At 41.2% G+C, this 6,802-nt stretch overlaps 1 pseudogene; it reads right to left on the bottom strand.

Moving 5' to 3' along the window:
• Positions 1 to 2,863: 2,863 nt before the first annotated feature.
• On the bottom strand, positions 2,864 to 3,006 carry LOC112064151 (uncharacterized; annotated as a pseudogene).
• Positions 3,007 to 6,802: the final 3,796 nt, after the last annotated feature.

Below are 6,802 nucleotides of genomic sequence, written 5' to 3'. Positions count from 1 at the left end.
CCATTTGTTTGTGTCGTCTTCAATTTCTTTCATCAGTGTCTTATGGTTTTCCAAGTACAGGTGTTTTACTTTCTTAGGTAGGTTTATTCCTAGGTATTTTATTCTTTTTGATGTGATGGTAAATGGGATTGTTTCCTTAATTTCTCTTTCTGATAGTTTGTTGTTAGTGTATAGAAATGTAACAGATTTATGTATATTAATTTTGTATCCTGCAATTTTACCAATTCATTGATGAGTTCCAGTAGTTTTCTGGTGGCATTTTTAGGATCTTCTATGTATTGTAGCATGTCATCTGCAAACAGTGACAGTTTTACTTCTTCCTTTCCAATTTGGATTCCTTTTATTTCTTTTTCTTGTCTGATTGCTGTGGCTAAGACTTCCAATAATATGTTGAATAAAGGTGGTGAGAGTGGGCTTCCTTGTCTTGTTCCTGATCTTTGAGGAAATGCTTTCAGCTTTTCACCATTGAGTATGATGTTCCTGCTTTAATTTCTTTTGGGTATCTCAGAAGTGGAATTGCTGGATCATATTGTAATTCTATTTTTAATTTTTTGAGGAACCACCATACTATTTTCCATATTGGCTGCACTATTTTACAATACTACCAGCAGTGCACAAGGGTTCTAATTTCACCACATCCTCACCAACAATTTTTTTAATAATAGTCATTCTAATGGGTGTGAAGAGGTATCTTATTGTGGTTATAATTCACATTTCCCTAATGATTAGTGATATTAGCATCTTTTCATATAATTATTAGAATTATTTTTAAAATTTGCCAATCTGGTACTGTTCATATTTCAGTTTGGGTCAGTTCAGTTTACTACAATTAAAATTTTTTTTAAAGGTCAAGTCTTTTATTTATTTATTTATTTATTTATTTATTTATTTATTTATTTATTTTTGGCTGCATTGGGTCTTCATTGCTGCGCGCGGGCTTTCCCCAGTTGCAGCAAACGGGGGCTATTCCTCTTTGCAGTGCACGGGCTTCTCATTGTGGTGGCTTCTCTTGCTGTGGAGTACGAGCTCTAGGCATGCGGGCTTCAGTAGTTGTGGCACATGGGCTCAGTAGTTGTGGCATGTGGGCTCAGTAGTTGTGGCTTGTGGGCTCTAGAGAGTAGATTCAGTAGTTGTGGTGCACGGGCTTAGTTGCTCCGTGGCATGTGGGATCTTCCTGGACCAGGGCTCGAACCCGTGTCCCCTGCATTGGCAGGCAGATTCTTAACCACTGCACCACCAGGGAAGTCCACTACAATTAAATTTAACATTTTCACTTCCTTTCCTAGAGAGCTGTTGCTCTTGTAAAACAAAGAACATCTGGATACAACCCAGACGCCTATTTGTAAGGGAGTGGTTCAATTGATTATTATTATTTTTTAAAAATTTATTTATTTATTTATTTATGGCTGTGTTGGGTCTTTGTTTCTGTGAGAGGGCTTTTCCAGTTGTGGCAAGCGGGGGCCACTCTTCATTGCGGTGCACAGGCCTCTCACTATCGCGGCCTCTCTTGTTGCGGAGCACAGGCTCCAGACGCGCAGGCTCAGTAATTGTGGCTCACGGGCCCAGTTGCTCCGCGGCATGTGGGATCTTCCCAGACCAGGGCTCGAACCCGTGTCCCCTGCATTGGCAGGCAGATTCTCAACCACTGCGCCACCAGGGAAGCCTCAGTTGATTATTGCTCATACAGACTATGGAATACTAGTTGCCGTTAAAAAAATAAGACAGTTATTAATTTACAAGACAGTTTTCCTCAATATGTTATGTGAAAAAAGTTCTATAGGGTTCCATATTCTAATTAATCTCCCATAGTAACACTTAGATTGTTTCTAATTTTTCACTCTAATGGGTAAATATTTTTGTTCACCTGTGTGAGTATTTCTGCAGGATAGACCCCCTGAAGTTGGAATTGCTGGGTCAGAGAACCCACATTTAAGATTTTTTTAGGTATTGCTAAATTACCATAAAAATTTACACTCCCACTAGCAATGTATGGGTGTGCCCATTTTTCTCTTACCCTTGGCAGCACTGGATATTATTCATCTTCTAGACATCTGACAATCTTTTTTTAAAAGTCGATAAATTTTTATTTAAGGAATTTCAGGACTTCCCTTGTGGTGCTGTGGTTTAAGAAACCACCTGCCAACGCAGGGGACACGGGTTTGATCCCTGGTCCAGGAAGATCCCACATGCCATGGAGCAACTAAGCCCATGCGCCACAACTACTGAAGCCTGCATGCTCTAGGGCCTGCGTGCCACAACTACTGAGGCCGTGTGCTGCAACTACTGAACCCCGTGCGCCTAGAGCCCGTGCTCCGCAGCAAGAGAAGCTACTGCAATGAGAAGCCCGCGCACCACAATGAAGAGTAGCCCCCACTCACCACAACTAGAGAAAGCCTGTGCGCAGCAACGAAGACCCAGCGCAGCCAAAAAAAAAAAAGGAATTTCGCGTGCTCTGATTCCTTCTACTGCCAATCACCTTAGTTCCTCCAATGTTTGAGTCATAATCTTCAAGACAGCCCTTTTAAAAAGAACTTCTGCTCAATCCACAGTTGCCGTATCAGTCAATCCACAACTTTTTTAGTTGGCTTTCTTTGATCTCCAATTGGATATGAACATACTTCAAAAATTCCCCACCTGTAATCTATGGGAGCCATTTTCTTCAACTATTTTACTTTAGGGCCATGTTTAAGGTCAGAGTAGATGGATTTGCCTGGTTCTGAATTTTAGACAACCTCTAAACATGCATAAGTTCAAATCATGTTCACTCCTAAGCTATCACAGCCTAGAATAGCAGAGATTGGTGGGATATGCCAATACCTAAGATAAAAGAAGTTTGATAGTTAGGTCTTTCATAGTTTAGCAGCTCTGTCTTATAGTTATTTCCCACAGATGTAACACATAATTTACTCACATAATTCTGTGAATAAAAATATCCACATATTTACTCTGTGAGATGTTTCCAACAATGTAGGCTAATAGAAAAAGCCCATTGGGAGAGATCTCAATGACATCTGACAATCTTGTAGGTGGAAAATGATCTTTTATTTTAATTTTTTCTTTGATTAATAAATTCTTACTCTTTTAATTGTGGCAGATGTCCTTGGGTGGAATAACGCTGGGAATTCTTTCATTAGAAACGACGCTGTGGATGAATTCATTAGAACCCTGGAGAGGGTTGACAACTAGCTGAGAGCAGGGCCTGAGGAGCCCAGAATTCACCTGGGGAAGAGTTCAGAACTGGGATTTGGGGCTTAGCTTGAGGAAGTCAGGCTTGGAGCCCCCAGAGGGACCTGAGGGCAGCCCGGGCAGCAGGAGCAGGCCCTGGCCTGAGAGAGGAGGGAGGGGAGCAAAAGTGCAGTGAGTGAGGGAGCACATGGAGCCAGGAACCAGGGGTCCAGGACTCTAGTCCCGATCCTGCCCCCTGATTCACTGTAGGACTCACAAGTTCCTGTCCCTCTGAGCCACAGTGTGTCTGTCTGAAAAGTGAGAGGTGGACTCTGTGCTCTTCAGGTCCTATGACCATAGAGATGCTTCCAGTACCTGGCACAGGTGGCTGAGGCTGCTGCTTCTCAGTCTCAGTTTTCTCTCCTATAAAATGGAGACAGTGTCCCCAGCCATACCTCGCTGAGTTCACAGGGCTGTTGTGAGGTGGTTGTGAGATGAGAGGTGGGAAAGTGCTCTGTGAACAGAAAAGAGCACTGCAAATATAAGGGCTTGTCTTTCCCCTTTTTATTAATTTTATGAAGGTACACTTTATATACAATAAAATATACAGATTTTAAGTGTACAGTTTGGTGAGTTTTGACAAATGTTTACACCCATGTAACCACGATCTCAATCAAGAAATAGAACATTGCCAGTGCCCCAGAAAGTCTTCTCATGCCCCTCTGCAGCAAATCACCCCTCTCCTGTCCCATACAACTATGTTCTGTTTTCTGTCACCATAGAATAATAATTAGTTTTGCCTCTCCCAGAACTATGTACAAATGAAATAATACAGTATGTACTCTTATGTTTGCCTTCTTTTCCCAGTTCAATGTCTATGAGATTCATCCATGTTGCACTGTGTAGTTTGTTCCTTTTTATTGATGAGTAGTATTCCATTGAATGGATATACCACAATTTGTTTATTGATTTACCTGTTACTGGATATTTGGGTTGCATCTAGTTTCTGGCTATAACAGGTAAACTGTTGTAAGCATTTTTGTCTACGTCTTTTTGTGGATATATGTTGTCTTTGTCTGTTCTGGGCAGCTATAACAAAATACCACAGACTAGGTAGCTATAAACAACAGAAATTTATTTCTCACAGTTCCAGAAGCTGGAAAGTCCAAGATCAATGCGGCAGCATATTCGAGTTTTGGTGAGGGCCCTCTTCCTGGTTCAGAGCTGGTGCCTTCTCACTGTGTCCTCACCTGGTGGAAGGAGATAAGCATCTCTCTGAGACCTCTCTTATAAGGGCACTAATCCCATTCATGAGTGCTTTACCCTCATGACCTAATCATCTCCCAAAGGCCCCACCTCCTAATACCATTATCTATGGGGTTTAGGACTCAACATATGAATTTTAATGAATTTTAGGGGGACACATTCAGACCATAGCATATGTTTTCATTTCTCTTGAGTAAATAGTTACAAATGGAATTGCAGGGTCATAGGCTAGGTGTAGGTTTAACTTCATAAGAAATTGTAAGAGTTTATTTTGAATAATGTTTTTGGAGAAGAAGGCAGAGCATTGGATTGGGAGCTCAGAGATCAGGCAATGACCATGGACAAATCACCCTTCCTCTTTGAGTCTCAATTTCCACTATAGAACGAAGGGGTGGATTGGATGCTCTTAACCCCTTTCAGCCTGAAGAATCTATTATCTTACAGGTTGTGGAAATTGAAAACTCAACATATGCCTGATTCAGACATTAAAAGAACTGGCCCTCAAGGCCACTCACATCAGCAGCTCCCTGTGCCCAAGAAGGCACAAGCAGTCCTCCCATATCAGGGCTATGTGGGTGTAATCACAATGTTAATGACAGTTCTAATTTGAAGAGGCCTTTGCCCCAAAGAGCTCAGAGCTCTTTCACATGAAACAAAGACTTTGACTCGACTTTGGAGAATACCTAAGGAAGCTCTCACAAGGCGTGGAAGTGGGAAACAAGTGGGGAGTTACTCAGGATGAGTCAAAACAAGAGATTAAACTGGGAACTGTGATGATTCCTGGCTGGAGAGCAGAGCAAATGGACTTTGTGGTGGCCCCCCATTAAAAATGAGGCCTTATGGTTGGATCCATGGCCTAAGCCCGTATAAAAAAAATCTCAGTTTCCTTCTCCACTTTTTTCAAACACAGCCCTGAACCATTTCCTCTCACCCGTTAGCAATTTCAGTCTCACCAAGGATCAATTCCTTGTTCTGCCTACCTGTCAGAACCAAATTAAAGCTGGTAGGTTGATCAGCAGGTCCTCCTCCAATCACAGAATCACTTGGAAGACAGAGATTTCAGGATTTTGCATTTTGAAACATCACATTGGTTCTTTCTTTAAATGTAGCCAATTTAGAATAGAAGGTTCTTCATCTCAGGCTTTTATTTTGTGCTTTGGGGTTGATATTTGTGTGTACGTCTATGTGGGTATATATTTGTGGGGATGTTTATATGTGTTTGTGTATATATGGTTTCATTTTTATACCTGTTCTATAATACTTTAATCAAAGTCAGCCTAAAACATTAGGCTAAGCCACAGGCCATTGATTGTTGCACCTTTGTCATTCAATGTAATGAGAATGACGCTCTTCTTTTCTTGCTTCCTGGTAGGATTTCCCAAACTTGGAAAAACCCTATTGAAGGGTTTGCCTAAAATCCTTAGAAAATCCCGGGGATCAGGGATACTTGACTAGGATTAGGTTTTTCCTCTTGCTCAGACAGAAGATCATTCTTTAGGGGATTCTGTGCCTTAATTACTTTGTCTTAGAATTTTTGGTGTCTCAACCAAAAGGACAAACGAATCATCATTTGGAAAAGTGTATGTGTGTGTGTATTAACAGTATTTATTTATAATGACTCTTAAATAATTGTGTGGATGAAGGATGAAGATACTATTGGGAGCTCTTTCATGGGTTGGGGGTGACTATGACCATTAGAAAGCATGTGTAGAAGAAGAAAGCTCTTTCTGGGAAGCCAGTTTTGTGGTTCACTTATCTTTACACTCATAAGCATTGCCTGGGTAATCAAGTCCATTTCCCTCACTGTACTTTAATCCCAGGGTAGATAATAAAACCAAGCAGGAGCCTGCAGACCTAGGTTTCAGGCCTAGCTCTTCCACCAACAATCTGGGCGATCTTGACAAGGTCTGTTCATTCTCTGGGATTCGGTTTCTCATTTTATAAAAATAAGGTCTTTCCCCATTAGATTGTATACTCCTACATCTTTGCATCTTGCTGTCTACAGCACCTGAAACAGTGGCAGGCGTATATAGGACACTCAATATATATTTGTTGATCCAGTGAATATATTATGGAGTCAAGTTTGATGATCCCTGAGGTCCCCAAATACTTGAATATTCAGTGATCCTAGTGTAGTGTTCTTCCTTCTTCTCTCTCTCTTTCCCTCCTACCCTCCCTCCTTCTTACTATCCATTGATCTAATAAATAATACATTCTCATGGTTCATATGTAAGCATATATGGAGAAAGTCTCCCAGTCATCCAAATATTTTCCCTGAAGGCAATAAATTTTGCCAGCTTCTTGTGTATCCAAGAGATTTAAAAATTGTACATGTGGGCTTCCCTGGTGGCGCAGTGGTTGGGAGTCCACC

This window comes from Physeter macrocephalus, chromosome 19 (genome assembly GCF_002837175.3).
Source record: "Physeter macrocephalus isolate SW-GA chromosome 19, ASM283717v5, whole genome shotgun sequence".
Classification (NCBI taxonomy): Eukaryota; Metazoa; Chordata; class Mammalia; order Artiodactyla; family Physeteridae; genus Physeter; species Physeter macrocephalus.
Note: the sequence above shows the minus strand (reverse complement) of the source record. Positions and strands in the feature narration are given on the sequence as shown.